The sequence below is a fragment of the Peromyscus leucopus genome, chromosome 2, assembly GCF_004664715.2.
Source record: "Peromyscus leucopus breed LL Stock chromosome 2, UCI_PerLeu_2.1, whole genome shotgun sequence".
Lineage (NCBI taxonomy): Eukaryota > Metazoa > Chordata > Mammalia > Rodentia > Cricetidae > Peromyscus > Peromyscus leucopus.
This window is the reverse complement of record NC_051064.1, coordinates 62,870,270-62,883,624: the sequence shown is the minus strand read 5'-3', so window position 1 is coordinate 62,883,624 and position 13,355 is coordinate 62,870,270. Positions and strand designations below refer to the sequence as shown.

The 13,355-nt window shown below is 45.4% G+C and overlaps 1 long non-coding RNA gene across 1 annotated transcript in view; it reads right to left on the bottom strand.

The window, feature by feature from the left end:
• Window positions 1-702: 702 nt before the first annotated feature.
• Window positions 703-13,355, bottom strand: part of LOC119087406 — a 32,683-nt gene continuing 20,030 nt past the window's right edge. Inside the window, exons 2-3 of the long non-coding RNA XR_005090840.1 lie at window positions 1,857-2,133; window positions 703-852 (exon numbers count right to left, since the gene is read on the bottom strand). This is a non-coding gene — a long non-coding RNA (uncharacterized LOC119087406). The remainder of the gene's footprint in view (window positions 853-1,856; window positions 2,134-13,355) is intronic.

The window sequence follows — 13,355 nt, the reverse complement described above, 5'->3', positions numbered from 1 at the left end:
TCCAGTACATCTGAAAGGTGGAAATAAAATTGTCATTTCATTTCTCCCTAGGCATTTATTATGTGGGCTGAGAAAGAGCTGCATGGGGTCAGAAACAAAGCAAGATCTTGGAGCAGCACACGGAGGTGTTTTCTGTAACAGGTGCTCGGTGTGCATTCTCTGAACAAACGGACATTTGAGCTAGAGAATAAATACAAAGTGTCTTGAGGAAAAAGTATGACTTTGCCTTACTTTACCAAATAAACACCCAGACAAGGTAGCTGATGCCAAGATGAGAAAGCATCTCTTCCCAAGCTTGCTATGTGTGTCCAGCTCTCAAAGGAAACAAAATGTTTTCCATAGTTTTAAGGTGACACCAAATCCACAGCACAGCACTGGTTCCTTACGACCTAGGGTCTTACCAAAGACTCTTGGCTTTTGTCCAGAACTTTTTTCTTCCCAACAAGCTAGTTTCCTAGTGTTTCCACAGCTCTGGAAATCCCGTGGGACACTCACAGCTGCTACAGTTTCAAAAGAAGTTGAAGAAGTAACCCCACCTTTCCACAAAGAAGGCTTTCAAACAGCACTCTCAGTCACCGCAAACTGTGAAAACTCTTCTCTGTTTCAGAGCTGAATGCAGCCTAGATCATGTCCTAAAATCTTGTGACCCAGAAAGGTCCTGAGAGCAAAGCAATGATAATGAAACTGGGTGAATATTAAGCATTTTCTAACCAATAGTGAGTATTTTTCTTGTATTTTCTCACTTTACCTAACAAGAAGACCACAATTTTGATACTTTTCTTCCTATTATTACCATTTTGCAGAAGAAGGTAAGATGTTGCAGATCCAATGATTTGCCCAGGGACACAGAGCCTGTAAATGACAAAGTCGGAATTCAAGCCACCATCTAGTGGGAAAGCAGCCCTAAGCTTCCTTTTTCCAAGTCCGTTTTATTGTTTACTATTCTGAATTTAAAGAGAAGTTGAAACAGCATCCCAGTGAATATCCATCACTCTTTACTTACTTAACACCTGATCATGGGTATGATGTATGCGGTTTTCCTCCTCCTCCTGTCTCACTAGATACCTGATCTGTGTTTCAAAGTATAAATAATGAAGAGGGAATAAGAGTGAAATGTACCACACAACACACACACACACACACACACACACACACACACACACACTTATACCTCACATATGTATAGCCTGTCTACCACACAACATTCAATACATATATATGAGATATATTATACATACATGTAATATATAATGCATACCATCCATGCCATGTGCAAACACAGCCTACATACAACACACACACACATATATATATCCATACAACTTACATACATACAATGTACATACTCTTGTTAACCTATGTAAAAATAAATTGTAGACTTTATGACATGTTACCACTAAACCATTTAGCACACACCTTCTAATAATAAAGATAGTCTCCATCAAATCATAGTATCATTGTCTAACAAAATTAAAATAATTTTCATGAAGCCACCTAACACATAGGCCATATAAAACTTCCATAAACATCTGTGGAATATTTTTCCATAGTAGTTAAACAGATTTAACAGATAGAGAGAGATCTACACAGGAGGTTGGTGGCTGCTTTCAGTCAGATCATAATAATACAACTAAAACTGAGTGCCTCTACACGCGTTCTGAGGCGTAAATACAGAGTTCTTTAAGGGGGCCGCTCTACTGGATGTACCTATTCTGAACATTGGAATTTTCACTCTAAACACTTATGTATGGTTTGCTTGCCCCAGACGCTCATTTATAATAGTTCCTGGAGAGCTGTTCACCCTGAGATTTTATGAAGCTAACAGTAACAGAAAGAATAAACAGTTTGTGACTCACTCTGGCTGTGTGCTCCAAACGTCAAACATGTAGAGGGAACTTCGAAGAGTGGAGCATAAATTAAATGACTGGGAATACCAAGAAGAGGGGGGCCTTCCCCGCGCTGACTCCGTCTCATAGCAGGATGATGGACTCCTGGATTAAGCTGAAGGCCAAACAAAGGTGTACGATGTCTACAAAGAGCTGACGTGGAGGCAGAAGAGGGAGGCAGCATTGAGAAACATTGTTACCACCATAGCAGTGAAGTTGCGGTCCCTTGGCCGGGGGTCGGGGAGGCCTGAAGAGAAGAGAACAAGAGAAAAACTGATGCTAATGACCAGTGAGCACAATTTAAGCCATCTTAACCCTGTTTCATCTAGAAGAGAGCTGGCACAAACTATTGAATTTTCCACCTGCCAAATAAAATGCGAGATATAGGACTTTATTTAAGTAATTGGAAAGAGAGCATGGCTCCCCCTTCCTCTTCTTGTCCAAGACAAGAAGGCCACGTGTCTTCTATGAACATGTGGCCTCCTCTTCTGTCTGGAGTCTGTCTAATGTCCCTCTGTCTCTCTCATGAAGGCATTTGTGAAGGCATTTGATCCCACCTGGGTTATCGTCTATCTCATAACCCTTAATCGCACACGTGAGAATCCTTTTTCTTTTTGTTTTGTTTTGAGACAGGGTCTTGCTGTGTAGCTCTGACTTGCCTGAAACTCTCTGTAGACCAGACTGGCCTCAAGCTTACCTACCTCTGCCTCCCAAGTGCCCAGATGACCATTGTCTTTACAAGGCTACACTGCTGTTATCTTGGGAGCTGTGTTCTGCACACAGGGTTAGAATGGACACCAGTGGCCTAAGAAATCTAAAGGCAATCAGCTTTAGAGGGTTCCAGAACTGTAATGAGATGAACTTCCTATGTTTCTTTAACAAATAAGCTTGACTGCCTTCTTTACAATGTATTTCCCTCTTCCATATAAATTTAATATGGAAAAAAAAAAAAGCAAGGAGCCCTAAGAGAGGCTTTGAGCCAGCACAGTGGCTCATGCTTACAGTCCCTGTACTTGGGAGATGGGGGCAGGAGGTTCAGGAGGTTCAGGAGCTAAGGTTGTCTTCAGCTACACAGGGAGTTCACGGTGAGCTTGGGTTGCATGGGACCTCGTCTCAAAAGCAAATGAACAGACAAAGAGAGGTTTGGCAGAGGCTTTGAGATTTCATCTTTAGCACCTTTTGTCTTTAAGGGTGAATTTTTACAATGATTTTTCAATGATTTCTAAATTGTTAGATTGCTTGAGGACATATTTTAGCCTGTTTTTTTTAACTTTCTTTTTATTTATTCTTTGTATTTTTCATATCGTGCCTCCTGATCCCACCCATCTCCCTCACTCCCAGAATAAAACAAAATAAAATTTAAGAGAAAAAGTGGGGGGAAAGGGAAGAAAGGGGAAGTCTTGTCATGGAAGCTGCGGTGTGACACAGTGAGTCACGCAGTAAACTCCTTTCTCCATACATTTTTACATGCAAGTGTTCATCGCACAGAAATCATTGGTCTGATGCGAGGCCCCTGGTCTCTGCTACACCGTAGAATCTGGGCCCTCACTGGGACTCTTCCTCAACCTCCTGTTGCTGCCTGGGTCGTGGAGATCCTGGAGCCCTGGGTCGGTAGGACTGACACTCACTCCACCTTCACTCCACCCCACCCGGTCTCCAGCCAATCACAGATCTCCGGCGTTACCCCAGCTATCACTTGCAGAGATGAGCAAGGGCGGGGCCGGCTCTCCTGCTCTAGCATCCTCAGGGGCGGTTCTCCTGCACCTATACCTTCGGACCCAGGAGAGGTACAGGGGCCACTCTGCCAAGTGTTGCAGCTGATGAGGGGCAGGGGCAGGTCTCCCACTCTTAGGACCTCAGGACCAGCTCTTCCACCTGCCTCAGGCATTGATGGGCACGGGGCAGGGGGGTGTTCCTCCCCCTCACTCATGCTGCCACAAGACAGATGAGTAGCCCGGCGGTGGTGGCGCACGCCTTTAATCCCAGCACGAGGCAGAGCCAGGCGGATCTCTGTGAGTTCGAGGCCAACCTGGGCTACAGAGTGAGTTCCAGGAAAGACGCAAAGCTACACAGAGAAACCCTGTCTCAAAAAAAAAAAAAAAAAAAAAAAAAAAAAAAAAGACAGATGAGTAATGGGGACAGGTCTCCCACGCTCACTTCTTGGCTGTCTCACCCACACCTCCACCAACAGGGTCAGCTCTACTGTGCTGCCCCGGTGAGGTGCAGGGTCTACTTTCCTGAGTGCTGCAGCGGATAAGGGGGAGGATCTGTCGCAGGCAGTGAGGGGTGAGGGGCTGTCTTTTTTTTCCAAGGATGATTAGCTCCACATTCCATGTGCTACAGGAACTCCCTGACCCTGATTCTGTGTCTTAGGGGCTTACAATGGCTCCTTTGGCACTGCCGTTTTTAACTCCTTTTCCAGGGAGTGCCGCACAGCATAACGAACGGTATAGTTCGAATCCAAATGCCTCCCCACTGGTTCGTATGTTAGTCTTTCATCCCAGGCTCGTGGCACTGCGTGGAAGACTGTGGTGCGGTCAGGAAGGGCTTGGTTGGTGGAAGTCGGCCACTCCGGTAAGCCTTCGGAGTTTAGACTACCTGCCTGCTACCGTGTGGACAAGCAGCCATCTTCCAGTCCCCTGGCCACGTACTGAGCGATTCCACCACTATGCTTCTCCCACCATTGACAGACTTAAATCTCTGAAACTGTGACCCAAAATAAACCTTTCCTCTCTGAACTCATTTCTGTCTGGTGTCTCACTACAGCAGTGAGAAAAGAAACTACCCGAGTGAACGTGCATACCGAGGTTCTACAGGACCCAGCTGGTGGGCCAGGTGTAGTGGGGCATGTCTATAACCTCAGTGCTTAGGAAGCAGAGGCAGGAGGAGCTACAATTTGAGACCAGGATGGACTATACCGTGAGACCCTATCCCCCAAAAATGAATTTTAAAAAAGAGCCTCCAGCCTCCACCCTGTGAGTAACCATTTCTCCCTGTTTATTTAACACCCACAGTGAAAGCACACATAACTGTGTGGCTTCATAAACCACCATTCTAATAAGACAGCACCATCCAGTAGATAAATGAGCAAGCTGCGCTCTCCGGCCTTACAAGACCGGTTGCTGGATCCTTTCTGCCTCTTTCCATTGTCTCTTGCCTCAGATATTCCTGTCTCTGCCAAAATGCCTGGGCAGCTCCATAGTTCTTTCCGCCTTAGCCAAGGACCTTCTCCTGGGCCAGCTCATCCGTCCCAGCACTGTCTATCTGAGCCCTGGTGGTCCCGGCTCTGCAGTCATGGGCACCAGAGCAGACAGAGGACAACAGGGCCTTTCCAGCCCAGGCATGAGTTGTGCAATTTCCTCCCACAAACCCTGGGACCCCAGAAACATCTGGGGGTCACTGCACATTCACTAACAGCTTTTTCCTGTCTCTATCTTAGGCTATGAAGATTAGAAATTCTCAAGAATAAAGGAAAAGTTTTCACTCCCTTTCAAAGTTAAGAAAGAACTGATCACATAGTAAAGGGGAAAAAAGGAACAGAAATGAAAAACAATGGGTGGCTTCCTTATCTGAAAACTACAGAAATCGTAGGCCCAACTACAGGATAGTTCTGGCGATTTATGAGAAAATGCCTGCAACTTGCATAACTCGGGGCCTGATATGAGGCAAACACTCAAAAATGTTAGCTTTGCTTTTCCTGTATTACATAACTTTATCCTCATTTGTCACTTAGCAAGTTGTCTGTCTGTCTGTCTGCCTATTTAAGTGTATGCACATGTGTGCAGATACTTATAGAGGCCATAAAGGGCATCTGACTTCCCCAAAGCTCAACTAACAGACAGTTATGACCCATCAGATGTGGGTTCCGAGAACCCAATTCCAGTCCTCTAACAGGTGCTCTTAACTGCCAAGTCACCTCTTCAGCTCCAAGTTGCTCAAACTTTAAATAGTACTTTATTCACAGAACTATTTCACAATGAGATGCTCACAGAGTGTAAGGAAGATTCTCTCTCTCTCTCTCTCTCTCTCTTCTCTCTCTTCTCTCTTTCTTCTCTAAGCTGTTATTGCTGTGGTTATTATTGTTTGCTTGGGGTTTTGGGTTTTTGTTTGTTTGTTTGTTTCATTTTTTGTTCTCTTTTGAGACAGGTTCTCACTATGTAGCCCAGTCTGAACTTATAATTTTCCTGTCTCAGCATCTAGAGCACGTGGGTGATAGGTACCACCATGATCCACTGAGAATTTTCTTTGGAGTAAACAAATAAAAGCTGGATCCTTCAGGCTCACAGGCTAGAGAGTCTAGCAAAACTCATGTGTTCCAGATTGAGAGACCCTGTCTCAAAAGAAAAAAAAAAGAAGGAAGGAAGGAAGGAAGGAAGGAAGGAAGGAAGGAAGGAAGGGGAAAATGAGGTGGAGAATGACTAAGGAAGATATCCAGTGCCAACCTCTAGCCTACACACAGAGTGGGCAGAGAGGGAGGGGAAAGGAAGATGGGGAGGGGCGGAGAGCAAGAGGCAAAGAGTCCAAGTCACAAAACCAAAGGACAAAATGAGAAATCGCTCCAGTTTAAAGGGGACTCAAAACGAGGCGGAGAGTGGTGATCTAAGACACTACTGAAACATTGTTTTAAATTTGAGCATTGACTGTAGGAAGCAATAGCTAGAACATGGACCTAAGACACCACTGAAACATTGTTTTAAATTTGAGCATTGATTATGTGGGAAGCAATAGCGTGTGCTGATCTCAGTCTCTTGATTTTGATAATCCCAGGGAAGAATGTCCCTACTCTTAAAAACTAGGCTGAATTAGTGATAAGCAAGCCTAGTGTCTCTAGCTTACTCTCAATGATTGCAGAAATATGCAAAACACATGTGTATACACACACCACACAGAGAGAACCAGAGTGCAAAAGAAAATGGAGCAGAATGCTAAAATAGTAAGGTGGTTTGTTGTACTATTTTGCAACTATTTTTTTTTAATATTTCCTTACTTTTGATTCTTTGTGGCATTCATCAGCTTTAGCGTGCTACGTAAGTTTTTTATTTATTGGGTTTTTTTTTTTCCTCCTGTTCTCCTCTGCTAGAATAGAATCCCTAAATTTGGTGTTTGTATGTTGTTTTAATCTTGGGGGTGGGGTAAAGGTGAGCATCTGGGATATGCTAACGTGCATGTGTGTGAGTGAGTGCACACCTAGCAGAGCACATCTGTAGAGGTCTGAGAGAAGCTCGGGTCTGTCCCCACTCTCCACCTTGCTGTAGACGGGGTCTCTTGTTCACCACTTCATACACCAGGCTAGCTAGCCCAGAGGCTTCTGGGATTCACTTGTCTCTCACTCCCACCTTGCCACAGGGGCACTGCCTTCATGCTACCATGCTGGCTTTACATCGGTTCTAAGATCTGAAGTCGGGTCCCCACACCGGCAGAGCAAACACTTTATCCACTGAACTATCTCCCAGCCCAGATTCTGGTTATTATCTTTGTAAATGTATCCCAAGGCCATAGAAGAGTGGCTGGCATGCAATGTTTAACTTAATAACCAAATAAACATTTAAAAATAAATGTTTATCTGCTCAATGAATGGATGAATATTTGTTGGAAGGAAGAAAAAAAAAAGATGTCTGTGATCAGTACCAAAGTCCTCTGGGAACTCAGTTTCAGAGGAGGAGACACGTGACAAGAGGCCTCACAGACAGGTCTTAGCTTTGTGTAGAGGGCTAGCCTGGTGAGTGGAGAATTTCACAAACATCAGAACAAGTTGAGAAACCCCAAGAGCTACTTTTTTCCTATCACAAGTCCATTATCACAAAGAGCAGAATTAAGAAGGGGGTACCCAGGGCTTTGTGTCAGCCACGTTCAACCTGCATATCCCACGTTCCAAGTCCCCCCAGCAGACAGACAGACCAATGTTTGCTCACAGCTCCTGCCTGGGAACCTGCACTTTTCTACTCCTGGAACTCGTTTATCTCTGAAATGCACAGCATGCTAAACGCTGGAGCTAAGGGATTTGTGCTGCAGCTGTTCGAGATAAGAAGCACCTAGATGTTGTTTGGCCATTTTCAACCAGCAGACATCTCTGGGCCTATGGGCCACTCAGACTGGCAACATAAACAGGTCATTTAAGCAAAGAAGTTAGGTAGAAAATGAAAAGTAAATACCATGAATGTCCACAGCAGCTTGCTTCAAGCAGGAACAGAGGAAGTCACGCACCATCTGAACTCAAGGCACAGGCTCTGTCTTTTGCTACATTCTCTTTGTTTCTTGTACCTGACTGCTCAAAGGTAGACTCCAGATGGGCAGTTTTTGTTTCTTGGTTTATTATACTCACAGTGGCTGGAACAGTTCCTGGCACATATTAGGTATACAATAAATAGCTGTTAAAAAGAAGCTGTTCAAAGAGGCAGGCAAAACCAGCTTCTTGGAGACCTCACATATTTGTGATTTCGGTGGTAAGATTTCCTGTAAGGACTCCAGACACTCCTCCACCCCTGAAGACGGATCTCTGTCTCACAAGAGGCAGAGTCGGTCTCCTCTAACCTTGAGAGGGAACTGGGTTTGTGACTTGCCTTGACCAATAGAACATTTGGATGAGGCATCCTGAAACCCAGTATTAGAAGACACATGGCTCTGTTTTCCTGTTCTTGGGGTTCACTGCATGGTAAGAAGCCACAGAAAAGGAGAAGCACGTCAGCAGACCCTAAGCCACCCCACCCTCCAGCAGAGGTGGTGAGCATCAAGGAAAACTGTCTGAGCTCTCCCAAGCCCAGCTGAGGCAGCGGGTGACAGGTAACTCCAGCCCCTCCATAGACTAGAACCTGCCGAGCCAGCAAGTTCTGCTCAGTTGCAGATTTATGAGGAAATAACCAGGTTTGATGTTCTAAGCACTGAGTTTGGGAGTGGCTTGTCACCGAGGTCAGACAATTAGGATAATCCTAATTTTTCCCTGTCAAACTTTGCTGTATATGCAGAAGGAATGCTTATCTCTTTTATGTTTCTAGTTAGTGAATCTTTGCTTGTTTGTGTGTATGTGTTTGTTTGAGACAAGGTCTCACACTCTCTAGCTCAGGAAGGACTTCAATTCACTATGTAGCCCAAGCTGGCCTGGAACTCACAACAATCCTCCTGCCTCAGTCTTTTGAGTGCCAGAAGTATAGGCATGGACCTAGCTAGTGGTATTTTTTTTCTGAGACAGGGTCTCATGTAGCCTAAGCTCTTCTCAAGGTTGATATGTAGTGGAGGATGACCTTGAACCCCTGATTCTTTTCCCTCTACCTCCCAGGGATTGTGATCACAGCAAGGATGGCAAGCAGTGACATTTTTGATGAGCTATCTTGGTGCTTTTAGATTGGCTTTAAAAGTACTTTATTTTGCTTCTTTTTACAAGCTTTTAAAATATTCTGTCGGTGTAAGAAAACGTTTATAGGCACAAACCTCTAACCCCAGCACTTGGAAGGTGGAAGCGGGAAGACCCAGAGTTCAAGGTTCTCCTTGGCAGGCTGTGAGTACAAGGTCAGTCTGGAGTACCTAAACCCTGACTCAGAGACCAAACTTCACCACAGGGGCAAAGGGGGAAAGGGAGATCGTCCTTACTGTACAGACGCTTGTGAGATAAAATTAAGCACCCATTTATGGATTTGAAAAGCAGCAAAAGGAAAAAAGAAACTAGCTTGTCCCAGGGGTAGAGCTGTATGATTTTAAAGGGGGTGAGCAGCGGCCGCACATGTAAGGTGATGCTCCAATTGAAACCTATGTAGCTCCTGTATTGATGTGGATCTCGTTATTGGTCCTTTTATGCATTTTTCTACCATTACCTTTAAGGCAAGCACCGATCTTAACTGCTTTGGATTATTTTATTTTTCCATTTGTTTTAAAACAAATCTTAAATACTTGGAAAGGCTGTAGAAAAGTTCAAATGAGACTCTGACATCTAACAAAGCCGGACGGAAGCCCTAACAACTCCACTCCATCAGTTTGGAGCCCTTGTGCTGCTGATTAACTGCTCCAAAAGTCTTGGCTGCACTTTGTAATCACGGAGGTGGGGGGAGGCTTTAAAATGCCCCGCAGCCCAGGTGCCACCTCGAAAGGCTCTATTTAATTGGTTTGATGTATGGTGGTCTGAACACAATGATTTTTACCCAGGTTACTCTAATGAGCAGCCTCAGCAGACAACTGCGCTCCCCCGCCATTTCCCCACCTACAAAATGTGCAAGCTGGGGATGGTAACACCTTACAGGAGGGCTCTTACAGGGAAGGAGAATGGGAGTGCTCCTACTATGCTTAGGATAATGCATGCTGTTAATATAATTCAACATTTTTCCTCACCAGGGCCTCACTATTTTACACTAGCAGAATCATGAATGCAAAACAGCCCCTGCCTCTGTCTGGTGCTGGGGTTGCAAGTGTTGCTCACCACACCTGTGGTAATATTTTATTTGTGCTGAAATGTGGTGATATTTTATTTGTGCTTTGATAAAGAAAGTTTGCCTGGAGATCAGGGGGAAAAGGCCAGCCATTCTAAGTAAACAAAGTCAGGCAGTACACACCCTTAATCCTGATCATTAAGCAGGCAGGGTCTCTGTGTGTTCAAGGCCATACTAGGGAACAGAGCCAAGCATGGTGACACATGCCTTTAATCCCAGTACCAACCATAGAGACCTGGAGGTCTGTACAGACAGGCAGTGACAAGGAAGTGAGGTAGCTGGGCTAAGAGCCAATGAGAGAGCAGAACAGCAAGGCAATAAAGGCATGGGTAGACAGGAAGTAGCTTGCATTTGGGAGCTGCAGAGTTGGTGAGGTAAGGTTGGCTGGTGGCTTTTCCTATTTCTCTGATCTCTAAGGCTTTCACCCTTGTATTTGGCTCAGTGTTTTTTATTTAATAAGACCACTTAGAAATTCGTCTACACACACCCAGCTTACAAACTTTAACTCTCTTTTACTGCTTAGCCACCCTCCCCACATGTTATGTTTGGACGCAACTGATGCTGAAGAAGCTTATGAAAGAGATGATCTTATGGAGGCAGTACTGTTAACAACCTGGATGCAAAAAAAAAAAAAAAATATCAGAACTTCAGAATGCTCTGAAGGGGCAGGCCAAAGAAAGGAAAGCAGATGGTCTTTGGCTTCTAATAGCTGAATATAACCTTCAGCTACTCTGTTGTAGTATTTCAAGTTAATAAGCATCTTAGCTTCTTTTCTAATCCCACAGTAAAACCTCATGATCAAGACAACTTGTGGAAGAGTTTACTTTGGGCTTACAGCTCCGGAGGGATGAGAGCCCTTCATCGGCACCACTGGCAAGCATGGCAACAGGAAGAAGAGGCAACTGGAGCGGCTGGGGGCTTACATCTTCAACCACAAACAGGAAACAGAGAGGGCAGACTTTAACCCAGTGACACACTTCCACCAGCAAGGCCACACCTCCTAAGCCTCCCCCAAACAGGGCCACCAACCAGGGACCAAGCATTCAAATGCCTGAGACTATGAGGGACAGCTCATTCAAACCAAAATAATATGAGATGTTCCATCCCCCACCCAAAATGGAAATCATGGGCATGTGGGCCCAGAGACCACAGGAAGATATCAGGCATCCTGCTGTATTGCTCCCCACCTTATTTCCTCAAGACAAAGTCTTTCACTTACCCTAAATCTCATTATTTCAGGTAGACTGGCTGGCCAATGAATCCCTGAGACCAACTGTCTTCACTGCCCAATGCTGAAGTCACAGGCACATGAGCCCATGCCCAGCTCTATAATGTGGGTGCCCAATGCTGAAGTCACAGGCTCATGAGCCCAGCTCTATAATGTGTGCCCAAGCACACACATGACCATGAGCTCTATAATGTTATGCTGTTCAAGGCATATGACCATAAGTCAAGTGGCCATGCTGTACTGTTTTGTCAACTGCATGCAGTACTCCAGCGCACTGAGCCACCTCTGCAGCCTGAGTGAGGCACCTTCAAGACCTAAATAGCAAACATTGATAATAACACCAACTGTTCTTTGGTTAAGTAAACTTCAGCATTTAAAAGAAAACACTTTTTTTTTTTTTTTTCCGGGACAGGATTTCTCTGCGTAGCTTTTGCAGCCTATCCTGGATCTCACTCTGTAGACCAGGCTGGCCTCCAACTCACAAAGATCCGCTTGCCTCTGCCTCACGAGTGCTGGAATTAAAGGCGTGCACCACCACCACCTGGCAATAGAAAACACTTTAAGATGCATCTGAGGCTTCTTTCCTTCGGAATGTCATTTATCTAGAAAGCACTGGAATAGCATTCCATCGGATGGGGAAATGTGGGGAAGAAATGCCCTCCACAAAGGAGGACGCTGTGGGTGGTGGAAGCCATTGAGGGAACCCGCCGCTTGCCTTGCCTGGACCTTTGGTTACATTTCATCTAGTGCACCTGCCAGATGCCAAGAAAAATAAGTGTACTTGGTAGAGATGGCTCTCTCTCTCTCTCTGACTAGCTCTCTCCTCTGCCCTTCCTCTGGTCTCTGTGACCCACCCCACAGAGGCTGCCCTAAACAACTGGGCTCAGCACCTGGAGGAAAAAGAACTCTACAGAGGCCAACAAGCCAACATTCCAGGGCAAAGGAGTGCTGGGGCTGGGCAAGTCAACCATTCAGCTGTTCTCCTCGCCACACCCGCCATCTGGGCTTCCATCCAAGCCTCCTCTTCTTTCCCTGCAAACCAAAGCCCCCAACCCTGCCACCGGCTGCCCACCGCCCCCTCTGCTGGCCAGGCTCTGCTTCCCATTTCGTCCATGCCTCCCTCTCCTAAGGCCTCCCCATTGCACCTTCCAAAGCCCCAACTCTATAAGGAGCAAACCGCCTTTGGTCTTTGAGTACTTCTGTAAGCATCCCCCAACACTAATAAGATTGACTAGCTCCTGCTGCATCATAATTCCATCGTGCCCGGCCATCCTTCGGAGCTGTGTGCAGCCAGCCTCGGGGTGAACTCACCCCCTGCCTCTGGCCTCCAAAACCAATCTGTTCCAGTGTCTTGACAGCTTTAGCCCCAGTGACTACATGGAGCAAAGAGACCTAGCTGCGACCAGTCTCAGTCATTAACCATTTCATTATTTTTCTTGAGATTTTGATTTATTATGAAAAGTTTCAAGGCTAGGGAATAGAGCTCAGCTGGTGGGATGCTCATCTGTTAGCAAGAGGGCCCACAGTTGAACCCAGCACCAGCAAAGCAAACAAAAGGCCTTATTACCCCATTCTCTCTTCTCCTCCCTTCTTCTCCTCTCTCCTCATTTCTCCTCCTCTCCTTGCCCCTTCTTTTAAAATGTTTCAAACATATCTATTAAATAGACTCATATAGCAAAAGTCTCAAGGGCCACCTGATGACTCCGTCAGGTCTTAGTGTTTTTGCAATATCATCTCAGATCTCCTTTCAAAACCCTTGTTTTTCAAAAACCCAATTAAACACAAGAAGGTTGAAAGACTTTCCCTGGGCCACATCACGTACCCAGC